The sequence below is a fragment of the Diabrotica virgifera genome, chromosome 9, assembly GCF_917563875.1.
Source record: "Diabrotica virgifera virgifera chromosome 9, PGI_DIABVI_V3a".
NCBI classification, from domain to species: Eukaryota; Metazoa; Arthropoda; class Insecta; order Coleoptera; family Chrysomelidae; genus Diabrotica; species Diabrotica virgifera.
Window position 1 is genome coordinate 201,477,042 of NC_065451.1, and position 14,258 is coordinate 201,491,299.

Below are 14,258 nucleotides of genomic sequence, written 5' to 3' on the forward strand. Positions count from 1 at the left end.
TTGAAAATGAATACAACGCAATGGAGGTAGAAGGATAAGTTTAGAATATTTTTTTGTCTTTTTTTAATAAAATGCCGATTTTTGCCTATGATGGCACACTTCAGGATATTCAATGATTGCATATGTATGTCATCATAGAAAGTCCAGAAGAAAAGCGTTTATAAGCATCCATTATTCACTCCAAAAATACTAATGATGAAATATCTTCGAAATCTGAAATTAAAATGCCAAAAGCTAATGTGCGTGGACCTTCATTTGTACAAAAAATAAGGACCAGTATTGTAAAATTGTAAACCTCTTGTAAACCAGAAAATGAAAAAAGCGAAAACGTGGGAAGAGCGGTATGCTCAATTTTATAAGAAGAAAAAGCAATTTAATAAAAAAAACTGCCATGAAGGTTCAATAAGAAAGTTTTCGTGGAAAAAAATAGCAGTTAAGAAGAAGAAGAACAAGGGGAATTCTGGAATGATCTTAAGAGGATCGGTACGTATTTTCGGCTGTAATGCTATTCAAATGGGGATTCATTTTTTTCGAATCCTGAGAAAACTAATAAGTATTTTTGAAAAGTTAAACGCAGAATGAAAGATTACATTTTTACCGAGGGCCCAAAAAGTCCCTAAGAACTTCTATAATGTTTATTTTAATAAGTTACAGGGGTGAAAAACTAAGAGAAAATGTAGTGTGATTTTTAATTTCAAATATCTCATTCGAAATAAACTTCTTATATATTCTAAGGGACTTTTGGCCCTCGATAATAATTTAGTCTTTCATTTTGTGTTTAAATTTTTTAAGAATATTTATTAGTTTTTTCAGGATTCGAAAAAAATGGACACCATGTCCGTGGAAATCGCACATTCGCTATCTTTGTCATACAACGCACTCATTCGAATATAATGTTATGACAAAACTCAAGACAGTGACAAGTAGAGATGTGTCCGACCCGCTATTTTGATAATGCAGTTCATTCGGCTACTGCTTTTTAACGCTTTTACGGTGATAATAAAATAAAGTTATTTATTGTTTATATATTATTTATGGAAAATCCAAGTATTTCAAGTCATTAAAGTTCAAATAAAAGTATTAGTTTATAAGAGTTTGTTCCGATAACCGTAAATAGGTACGAGTTTAGCTATAAAGTAAAGTGCCCATGGTGGCATAAAATGTAGTAAATGCTAATGCTTCAAGTACGTACTACATTTTTGAAGATTTCACTACACTTAAAAAGCATTTGCTTTTCTCCGTAGTATTTGCTACTATTTACCAGCCTACATAGAAGAATGTACTACGCTTTTGAAGATGTGCTTGTTTAGTAGTATTTTGCTTCAGTTTAAGTGAAGTTGGTGGGTGAATGGCAGCATTTATGAATGTGTGTTATAGAAAAATTTACAAACTAAGAAGAAGATTCTTAATTTCTGGGGTCATTCTTTTATCAAATAATATTTAATAATTGTGAAGAAGATTAACACATAACAATTGTTCATTTTATCCTCGCGTAACTCTTTTGTCGCTTCGGATCTGAGTCACTCATTTTTACTCATATACAATTCTAATAATTTGGTACGTAAAAATGTGAATTCACAAATCACAAGCACATGGAAAACTAATTCCATCACGATTGGTGTAATGCAGACACGGCTGGCGCTACGCTTTGTAGTAGATACTTCTGGTCAGTAGTAGGTACTTCTGTTGTGTAGTAAGTTCTTCTCAACAAAAGCACCTACTTTTATGTAAAAGAAAATGCTACAAAGTAGTGACTATTTGCTGAAGCAATAGCATCTACTACGTTTTATGCATTCCGCCCATTTTCTTGAGTGAATTATTAAATGTTGACTTCATATTTTGATAAAGATGATTTTGAGATTTTATAATTAAAGGCTTCGCTTTTTACGGAGAGTTTAACGCTTTTTTTCTCGAAGAAAAATAATAAAATGATATTTTCGGCTCCTTTTCCTAAGTGACTTCTCTATTGAGGTTGGCGGTCAATATGGCAAATTTCTCTCTATTCTGGGCTTGATGAATTAAGTCATTTCCTGTTGTGTGGGTCCAATCTCTGATGTTTCGGAGCCAAGATTTTTTCTTTCTTCTTTAACCCCTTTTACCTTCGATCTTGCCATCTAATATTACCTGGAGCTGCTCAAATTCCCTATGACGCATTATGTGTCCTAGATATGACGTCTATCTAATTTTGATAGTATTGACCAGATGAGGACGTGTGTTTATTATTTTCAGTAATTTTTCATTCGTGTCATTTTCAATCCTATCATTTATACAAGTAAAGGTTATCCAAGAACATTCAAAAACTGAACGAAACCGAAATAGCCATCTCTACCTTTCTAATGACAATGTCACTGTCAACCTAATGTTTATATCTGCAGTTGCCATACCAGAGAGAATTTTACTACACGTAATTTTCCGTGGAAAGACAGAAAAAGTAGGGATAGCCGTAAAATATTTGCGAATTATGTACCCATAGCCTTAAAGACGACAACCCTAATGTCGATTGTTTGTATTGTAATGAACTTTTACAATATTACGACTTTATTTTTTAATTTTTGTTGGTATTTTTCGTAATAATACATGAAAAAATAAGTTCTTTTGTTTTAAAATAAATGGTGTGCCATCATAGGAAACGTATGTCACCTATGATGGCATCCTTGCCATTAAAATAAGTAAAAGCGTGCAAAAAACGTTCAAAATCAATATTATATTGTTCAATACTTAAAATGTAGCTTAAGTTCGAATCACTTGGCACCACAAAAATGCTTAGAAAATTTTAAATACACTTAAAAAATTGAGTTAAAAGGTGTGACTTTCCCTTATTGATCCTTTAACAAATACATGACGCCAGACGCCCCTTTGTTTTAAGATACTTAATTCAAAAATTGTTTTTTGCATATCAATGAGTACACAAGGCCCGAAAAAATAGCAAGTCATCATTTACCAACCGGCAAAAATCAAGCAGTATAACCAAAGTGCCAATATATCTGCTACAGGGAAACGCCATGTATGAGAACCGAATTTTCGTTTTAAATCGCCACGTGCCGATGACGAGCAATGTTGACCAGAGCCAATAATTCAATTTTTTCTAAAAGAATTAATTGGTTATTGAAAGTCGGAAGGCAATCGCATACATTTACTGCCTCGAAAACGTGTTTGTTTGGTCACGCTATAATTTGAAACGAATTTGGTTATTTTGATGGTCTTCCGGTTGATGTGTTATTAATTTCCTTCCGATATGAAAAGAAATTAATGTGTAATGTGGAAATGGTCTTTGGCCAAATCGTTGAATCTGTAAACTATGTTAAAAATTACTTAAAGAGTTATCAAAATGTAAAAATTATACTATTGGATATAGAAATTGTGTCAATATTCGCAATCTTAAAGTTTGTATATTTTTTAATAGTTGTTACACAATCATGGGGCAACCGGTTTAGAGGCTTACAATTTCTGCCTCATCTTCAGACCCAATACATAAAGTCTTTACAATTACAAACTACAAGCTAAAAATCACAAAAAGACAAAAATTTACATATATTATATAAAAACAACTATGTCTTGATTTAAATTAAAATACATACAATAAAGCAAAACAACTGCAGAGTACTGAACTTAGTAGTCTATAGAGTGTATTCTGAGACATTTTGCCATTGAGAGTGACCAATCTGATGAGAATTGCTTGGAATATAATATAATATTATATACTACCATCAATCCTAAATATCTGTGGCAAAAAGTTCATCTAATGCCATCCCCTCTTTGTGAACACACACACACACACACACCATCAATCCTTAAGTAGTTAAGGGTTGATGGAGTCTTGACAATATGGTATATGATCAAAATACACATAAAGTTTTTAGTAATAGGTATGTACTTACATATCAGTGACGGAAACTGTTCTACGGCTAAAGATATTCATGGAAGTCGCCAGCCCCATCAAAACAGCGGACTAGTGCAGTAGCTCTTAATATCTAGATAGTGCTAGTAGCTCTAAGCTCTAGCTATATATTATATTATATACCAAGCAATTCTCTCTCAGTATTCTCTCTATAAACTACTAAGTTCAGTACTCTGCAGTTGTTTTGCTTTGTTGTATGTATTTTAATTTAAATCAAGACATAGTTGTTTTTACATATACAGGGTAGCGAGAAAGTATGGAAAAAAGATAATTTCTCAGAAACCGCTAAAACGATTTTTATAGATTTTGGTGGGTGAGGGTCTTTTAATTCGGCCGATATTATAGTGGTAATTTACTGTTGAAAAATCTTCCGTTTTTCTGGAAATCTAATGAACTTTCTTATTTTAAATAGAACACCCTGTATATTTTTTACGTTTTGAAGTCCTTAAAGAATACTGATTATTTTTCATGTTATATTCCCTATACCTAATTGCCTTAGTTTCGGAGTTATTACTACATTTAAAAAAAAATTAAACAAATTATAAAAATTAATTTTTTCGGCCCGAGTAGACATTAGTTTAGGTTCTTTGGATCATTGGGAACAAAAAAGGTGTTTCGTAATTTTCTTTTAAAGTTAATCGTTTCCGATTTATAAACAATTTAAATCTGAAAAAAGTCGAAAAATGACGAACCTCGATGAACCTATTACCTATTATATCAGTATTGTCTTATTTCATTTTAAAACATTGTTTTTTAGTTGTTAATGCAGCCCCATCGCCCGTCCTCTCATATCCGCTTCATTAACAATTAAAAAAATTTTAGAATAAAATGTGCCAAAAATTCTTATAGGGAGCTGATACAAGAAAGTTTGAACTTGAATTTGAGTACCTCGTAATTTCAAAACTTTTTTTTCTTGTGTTTTTAACCTTGAAAATCGTCATTTTTAATTTTTTTTTCAGTTTTAAATTGTTTATAACTCAGAAACAATTAACTGTACAAGAAAATTACAAAAGACCTTTTTTGTTCCCAATGATTCAATGAACCTAAAAATAATGTCTACCCGGGACAAACAAATTTATTTTCATAATATTTAATTTTTTTTATAAATGTAGCAATAACTCCGAAATTACGGCATTTAGGTATAGGGAATGTAACATAAAAAGTAATCAGTATTTCCTAAGGATTTCAAAACATAAAAAATATACAGGGTGTTCTATTTAAAATAAGAAAGTTCATTAGATTTCCAGAGAAACGGAAGATTTGACAACAATGTAATTACCACTATAATATCGGCCGCATTAAAAGACCCTTACCTACCAAAATCTATAAAAATCGTTCTAGCGGTTTCCCAGAAATTACCGTGTTTCCATACATTCTCGCTACCCTGTATGTACATTTTTGCCTTTTTGTGATTTTTAGCTTGTAGTTTGTAATTGTGAAGACTTTATGTACTGGGTCTGAAGATGAGGCAGAAATTGTAAGCCTCGAAACCGGTTGCCCCATGATTGTGTAACAACTATTAAAAAATATACAAACTTTAAGATTGCGAGTATTGACTCAATTTCTATATCCAATAGTATAATAGACTCGCATTGGTAGACTCGTTTCATTATTTGTAAAAAATTATAATTTGTAATTGTCTCGTTTATTAAGGTTCATCAAATTGTTCGAGAATTTTGGCATAGTATGTGTATGGGCGAAATGGGCGTCTCTTCTTCCATTTCATACTTTCTGCACCATGGTTCATTGACCTTACCTAGTTTGTATATGTGGTTTGTTAAACGGCAATGTCCAGTAACCATTTCAGTGACCGTTTTGATCTCTAATTTATTGAGGTTCATCAAATTGTTTGAGAGTTTATTATCAATATTTTAGATTATTTTTTAGTCTGGATTTGCCCTTGAGTAGCTCTCCTCCATTTCTTTTGATGATTCTTTATCAACCATTTCTGAACCTCGTTTTTCGTAGTATCTTTAGTGATGCTACAGAAAGGTTCTGGGCCTTCAAAGGTTTCTCTCGAGCCTTGTTTTGCAAATATATCTGCACGTTTATTCTTATGCAACACCTTCGTGACCACGCATCCGTATCAAAGATAATGTACTTCTTTTGGCCAGGTTGTTCAGGGGATCTTTGCCGCTCAGAATAGCCGCTTGGCTATCTGTGTAAATGTTGATTCTCTTAACTTTAGAACGTGCATGTATGATTTCAATAATGCAGGCCACCAAAGCAAAAACTTCAACCTGGAACACAGTTGTATATTGACCTAGGAGGCTATAAGATTTTTATAATTGTATGATTGCCCAAAGACTCCTGATCCAGTACCATCGGTAGTTTCAGATCCATCAGTGCTCCATATTAAGTGCCCATTAATATTTTGGGACTTTTTGTTCTCTTGATGGCAGAATTTACAAAACAATCATCAGACCAATACTGACATAGGTGGTAGGAACACGCCCTGACACACAGGACAAAAATATTGCTCGAAACAGCGAAGGTGGAAACCCTTCGAAAAATCGATGGTAAGACTCTATGGGACAGATATACGACGGAGACGCAAGGTGGACAATATTAATAACTGGTAAGAAACAGAAGAGTAGAATGGAATGGCTGCATGAGCCAAATGACAACAAATAGAGTCGTAAGGACAGCGAGAGACGGTTCTTCAATAGAAAGACGAAAAGAAAATGAAGAATTAATTTCTTCGAGATTTACGTTCGATATCTGACCACTCGAAGATTTACTTATTAGAGTTTGAAAATGTGGTCTCGAATTATCTAGCATTAGAATAAAGTAATTACCTACAAAGTGTGATATAGGAAAACAGTATCACCTAAAATATCAATAATGTATCGTCGTGTTATCATGCTATCTTCAACAAAAGCCAGCTTCGTACGACCTTTGATCGATATTTCGACCTTTAAACTTAACCTTTAACTACACGCGCTGGCGTATTTTGTACGCCAGATAAAAGAATTCTACTGCAAATATATTTAAAAATTTAATTTTTGACCTTGTTTATCTCTCTAACCTATCACTGGAATGTGCTTTACAATTTGGTTTTAGTTTTGTTATAATCGGCGTTCTGGGAAGATCGTAATTTACAGTTTATTATTTGTTGTTTCCGGTGGTGGACAATATACGCCACGATTATATTAATACAAGTAGTAATATAAGTACATATTTTAATTGTTTTTTAGTCATTATAGCACAAAATATATTTTTCTTTATAAACGATACTTTTTCTCCCGTAAAAAATCACATTTCAAAAAATTTTTATTAGTAATTTTCTTTATCATGGAATACAGTTATTCCATGATTCCAGTTATAAATCCCAATTGGCTTACTGAGAAGGAACTCCAAGTATTCACTGATGCCGAATAAGGCTTACAACAAACAACTAAGTGTATTTTTTCAAAAAACAGTAAACAAATCCGCTGTTTTTAAGTGTATTTTCTTGTGGCGTATAAAGTACGCCACGCGTGTAGTTATGTTATAACTTGATGCGCGGGTAGTTAAAGGTTAACACTCCTTCGTGAACAAAAATTTAAGTATATTCCAAAAATATTTCACTCATTATCCTCCAATCGCACGTAAGATGTTGATGAGCAAATGACCTTAGCTGGTCTACAAGTCTGTAATCCAGCGCTTACCCTTATAGTAGAGGATCCGATATAAGATCGATTTGCACCGATTTGTTTAATGGATACAAATTATTGGATATGTAATTTAGCATGTTAACAATTACAAAAAACAAGGGTTGCCCGATCTAATCTTGTTCTAACTATAATTAATTAATAATTAAAAAATTACATTTTTTTATGAATTTAAAAAAAATTCGACCCGAGCTAGTATTATTTCAGATTTTTTTATCATTCTAAACAAAAAAGGTCTTTTGTAATCTTTCTCTAAAGTTGATAGTTGATACATAAGTTGATACATAAATTCAAGACCAAACTTTTTTCTATCAGGTCTCGATAAAATTTTAGCCATGTTTTATTCTAAAACATATTTTTTTAATTGTTAATAAGGAAGGTTTCTTATGGGGAGACGGGCATTAACAACTAAAAAACAATGTTTCAGAATGAAATAAGTCCAAAAGACTTATCAAGAACTGATAGAATAAGGTTTGAACTTGAATTTAGGTGCTTCGTAATTTCATAAATGGTATTTTATACTTAGGTTTTTGAGCCTTGAAAATCGTCATCTTTTTTTCAGTTTTAAATTGATTATAACTAGAAAACGATCAACTTTGGATAAAAATTAAAACAGGCCTTTTTTGTTTAGAATGGCCTAAAAAATTTGAAATATTATCTGCCCGGGTCGAATTGTTTTTTAATTTATAAAAAAATGTCATTTTTTAATTATTAATTAATAGACCGGGCAGTATCGTCGCCCCCGCTAGCGCAATTATTCCGATTCGATTTTTTTGCACAAACTTACTCAAAAAGAGCTCCTTATAACATATCCACAGGGTGCCGGGCGGTGCCGTGGTCGAAAAATTTTTTAAACAATTTTTGTAAACAAATTCACAAAAATAATTTTTTATTTCCAAAAATTTTTTTTAGATAATTTGGGTCATTCTGAGCAAAAAAGGTCTCTTGTCATTTTTCTCTAAAATTGACTGTTGTCGAGTTATACGCGATTAACAATTTGAAAAATGCGAAAATAGTCATTTTCAAGGCTTCATAACTCGATCAAAAATGATTATTATGAAATTCAAAAAGTGACAAAATCAAGATTCAAATACCTTCTCCAGCGTTCTGAAGAGATTTTTGTCATTAATTTATTACAAAGCTGTTATTTTTAGTTATTAACAATTAGCGCTATGGTCTAACTGTATCGTCGCCCCCGTTAGCGGAACAATTCCGATCAGATTTTTTTGCACAAACTTACTCAAAAAGGGGTCCTCATAACATATCCACAGGGTGCCTTGCGGTGCCGTGGTCGAAAAATTTTTTAAACAATTTTTTTAAACAAATTGACAAAAATAATTTTTTCATTTCCAACAATTTTTTTTAGATAACTTGGGTCATTCTGATCAAAAAAGGTCTCTTGTAATTTTTCTCTAAAATTTATTGTTGTCGAGTTATATGCGATTAAAAATTTTAAAAATGCGAAAATGGCCATTTCAAGGCTTCATAACTCGATTTAAAATGATTATTATGAAATTCAAAAAGTGACAAAATCAAGATTGAAATACCTTCTTCAGTGTCCTGAAGAGATTTTTGTCATTATTTTATTACAAAGCTGTTATTTTTAGTTATTAACAATTAGCGGTATAGTCCAACTGTAGTCACCCCCGTTAGCGGAACTATTTCGATTGGATTTTTTTGCACAAACTTACTCAAAAATAGGTCCTTATAACATATATCCACAGAGTGCCGGCCGGTGGTCGAAAAATTGTTTAAACAATTTTTAGACCACGGCACCGGCCGGCACCCTGTGGATATATTTAAGGACCTCTTTTTGAGTAAGTTTCTGCAAAAAAAATCTAATCGAAATACGAGTAGTTTCGCTAACGGGGGTGACGATTCAGTTGGACTATAGCGCTAATTGTTAATAACTAAAAGTAACAGCTTTGTAATAAAATAATGCCAAAAATCTCTTCAAGACGTTGAAGAAGATATTTGAATCTTGATTTTGTCACTTTTTGAATTTCATAATAATAATTTTTAATCGAGTTATGAAGCCTTGAAAATGCCCATTTTCGCATTTTTCAAATTTTTAATCGCGTATAACTCGACAACAGTCAAGTTTAGAGAAAAATGACTGGAGACATTTTTTACTCACAATGACCCAAATTATCTAAAAAAAAATTGTCGGAAATAAAAAAATTATTTTTGTGAATTTGTTTAAAAAAATTGTTTAAAACATTTTTCGACCAAGGCACCGCCCGGCACCCTGTGGATATGTTATAAAGACCTCTTTTTGAGTAAGTTTGTGCAAAAAAATCTAATCGAAATAGTTCCGCTAACGGGGGCGACGATACAGTTGGACTATACCGCTAATTGTTAATAACTAAAAATAACAGCTTTGTAATAAAATAATGACAAAAATCTCTTCAGGACGCTGAAGTAGGTATTCTAATCTTGATCTTGTCACTTTTTTAATTTCATAATAATAATTTTTAATCGAGTTATGAACCCTTGAAAATGGCCATTTTCGCATTTTTCAAATTTTTAATCGCGTATAACTCGACAACAGTCAAGTTTAGAGAAAAATGACCAAAGGTCTTTTTTACTCACAATGATCCAAATTATCTAAAAAAATTGTGGGAAATGAAAAAATTATTTTTGTGAATTTGTTTAAAAAAAAATTGTTTAAAAAATTTTTCGACCACGGCACCGCCCGGCACCCTATGGATATGTTATAAAGACCTCTTTTTGAGTAAGTTTGTGCAAAAAAATCGAATCGAAATAGTTCCGCTAACGGGGGCGACGATACAGTTGGACTATACCGCTAATTGTTAATAACTAAAAATAACAGCTTTGTAATAAAATAGTGACAAAAATCTCTTCAGGACGTTGAAGAAGCTATTTGAATCTTGATTTTGTCACTTTTTGAATTTCATAATAATCATTTTTAATCGAGTTCTGAAGCCTTGAAAATGGCCATTTTTGCATTTTTCAAATTTTTAATCGCGTATAACTCGACAACAGTCAATTTTGGAGAAAAATGACAGGAGACCTTTTTTGCTCAGAATGACCCAAGTTATCTAAAAAAATTGTTGGAAATAAAAAAATTATTTTTGTGAATTTGTTTAAAAAAAATTGTTTAAAAAATTGTTCGACCACGGCACCGCCCGGCACCCTGTGGATATGTTATAAGGACCTCTTTTTGAGTAAGTTTGTGCAAAAAATCAAATCGGAATAATTGCGCTAGCGGGGGCGACGATACTGCCAGGTCTATAATTATAGTTAGAACAAGACTAGATCGGGCAACCCTTGTTTTTTATAATTGTTAACATGCTAAATTACATATCCAATAATTTTTATCAATTAAACAGATCGGTGCAAATCGACCTTACATCGTTAAGTAGACTATTAATCTATTTATTTGGAAGGATACTTATTTGAACGTTGAAAATATATGAATAATGTGAATTATTGGGGGATATTTTTTCTTCTTTTTATCAAAAAAAATATGAAAAGTTGTCTATCAATAAAAAATTATGTAAAATTACAATTTTTCACTACAACTAGGATACAGACTCGGTCACAGTAAAATCAGTATATGTAGTGTGCTATGCGGATGGTGCTGCCCTGATTGCAAAGGATAAGGATGACATACAAAGACAACTTTATCGATTCTACCAAGCATGTCGACGACTCAACATGAACATATCCACGCAGAAAACAAAATGCCTTACCATTACGAAAGATTCAATTAGGTGCAAGCTCGTGGTAAAGGAGAAACCCATAGAAGAGCTAAACCAGTTCAAATATCTAGGTGTAGATTTATCAAGTTACCATGACCCAGCCAGAGGCCTAAGAGGACAAATAAACAAGGCTGCAGTCATGTCCGGATGTTTGAGAGATGTGGTCTGGAATAACCCATATACACTCTGTCCGTAAAGTATGGAACAAATTCTTTTTTAGCTAAACAGAACATTTTAAGAAATAATCCTGAATTTTTGATTTTAATTTACGGTATTTTAAAATAATATTCTAATATACAGGGTGAATTACTTTCGAGTAATGACGTCCCCGTCATTTTTTTTTAAATGGAACACCCCCATTTTGTCTCAATTTTCGGATTACTCTAGCTGAGCTAATTCCAAAAATGTATCACTTGTTGATTCAAATTGGTACAGAGTGGACAAAAATACAATAGTTTTGTGTGTGCTCATAAGGTTACGCGTTAGTTAAATTAACAATATCAAAAATACTTATTGTCTAGCGGACAGAATATAAAAGAAAGGATTTCTTATCAATTTAAAAGAAACATAGTAGGCTATGTTTTTGTTAAATGTCATTATTTGTTTAGTAATTTATTGATGTTCAGTGACAGTTTAGTACTACAATATTTTTGGTATTTGTGAATGTTTTAATTATTGCTTAGATTTAATTTGAAGTAGAAATGGAGTTAAGTGTAAAGCAAATAATTGAAATACTTATGATGATTGGGTATGGAGACAGATCGCGAACTCAGATGGAAGTGTGCAATTTGTTTAATGATAAATATCCAGAAAGACCTATAACGCGTTCAACATTCAGTAAGATTGAAAAGAAATTTCGAGAAACTGGTACGGTTGAAAATGCACGAAAATCAGGTCGTCCCTCTGCAAATTCTGATACAGCATTAGATGTTTTACTTAGTTTTGAAGAAGATTTTACTTAGTTTTACGCACTTCTGTGCGTAAAGTTAGTCGCGATATCAGTGTTAGCAAAACAACGGTACAAAAACTATTAAAGCTTTAAAAATGGCATCCTTATAAAATCAAACTTGTGCAGGAATTAAACGAAGATGATCGCGGTAGAAGAATTCAATTTTGCGAAGCAATGATGGATAACATTATGTTTTCTGATGAGGCCACTTTCACGTTAAATGGCGAGGTTAACCGTCAGAATTGTAGATACTGGGCAAAAGAAAATCCCGACTGGATGTGTGAGCATCATACACAATACTCGCAAAAGGTAAATATATGGGCTGGAATTGTAAGAAATCGAATCATCGGACCCTACTTTATCGAAGGTAATTTAAACGGGGCAACGTACCTTGAGTTTTTAAGGGGGTATCTCGTACCTACTTTACGTAATTTGTTTCCCAGCAGACGTAATCCTGGAGGTTTTGATGAAAGTCTATGGTTTCAACAGGATGGTGCACCTCCACATTATGCTGCAGATGTTAGAAGGTACCTAGATGAAATTTTTCCGAACATGTGGATTGGTAGACGTGGACCTATTGAATGGCCAGCGAGGCCACCAGATTTCAATCCTTTGGATTATTTTATGTAGGGCAATCTGAAGAATGTTGTGTATCAAACGAAACCAGCAAATATTCCAGAATTAAAACAGAGAATTCGGACAGCAATAAACAATATTTCTCAAGACACAATAAACAAGGTTCAACAAGAATTTGTACAACGTTTGGGTTACTGTCAAATACAGCAATGGCTGCAGTCCGAACATTTATAAAGTCATGTATTTCATCATATTCTGTCCGCTAGACAATAAGTATTTTTGATAATATTGTTAATTTAACTAACGCTACTTTATGAACACACACACAAAAAACTATTGTATTTTGTCCACCCTGTACCAATTTCAATCAACATGTAATACATTTTTGGAATCAGCTCAGCTACAGTAATCCGAAAATTGAGACAAAATGGGGTGTTCCATTAAAAAAAATGACGGTGACGTCATTACTCGAAAGTAATTCACCCTGTATATTAGAATATTATTTTAAAATACGGTAAATTAAAATCAAAAATCGACGTGTTTCAGGATTATTTCTTAAAATGCTCTGTTTAGCTAAAAAATAATTTGTTCCATACTTTACGGACACAGTGTATAAGAATGGCAGCAAAGTTATAATTTATAAAACTTGCATCAGACCTGTTATGACCTATGGTATTGTATCAAGAGAAGACACCAGTAAAACCAAAAGTATGCTACGAACAGCCGAAATGAAGACACTAAGAGCAATAGCAGGTAAGACAAGAAGGGACAGAATACGAAACAACATCATCAGGGAACAATGTGACGTGCAAGGTGTAGTAAGATGGGGTAGGCAAAGACTAATTGAATGGTTCAGTCATGTAAAAAGAATGGAGGAGCACAGACCACCAAGAATTGCGCTAGAAGGAAAACCAAGCATCGACCGGGGAGACCACCAAAAAGATGGAGAGATTGCTGGCAGTCTACCTCTAAAGAAATACTTCACCGTCGGAATTAACAGATCGACAGATCTGCAACAAGTATAAGAAGAAGAACAATTTTTCAACGTTTTAAAACGGTAGCTTTTGAATCTGAGTGTTTTCTAAAATCTGTCAAATGCAAAGTAGTCCAGGGGGGATCTGTTTTGAGATGGACGTTGCGAGGTGACTCTAATTTTTTTGCAGAAATTGCTTGGTATTAACCCATATAATAGTAATTGAGTTATCCTCCCACTCAAAAAGGTCCGTAACATTGTTTGAATAATCAAAATGTCAAAAAATGAAGGAAAAATTCGATTTTTTCTTCGTTTTTTGATTATAACTTTAAAAATATTCACTTTCGAGAAAATTTGCACTAAAATAAAAGTTGAGCAATTACATTTTCTACAATATAAGATTGGTAGTTTTTTTTTTTAGTTGTTACCCTTGTTGCAAAATAACAATAATTGCGAAAAAAAAACATAAAAAAACAAGTATTCG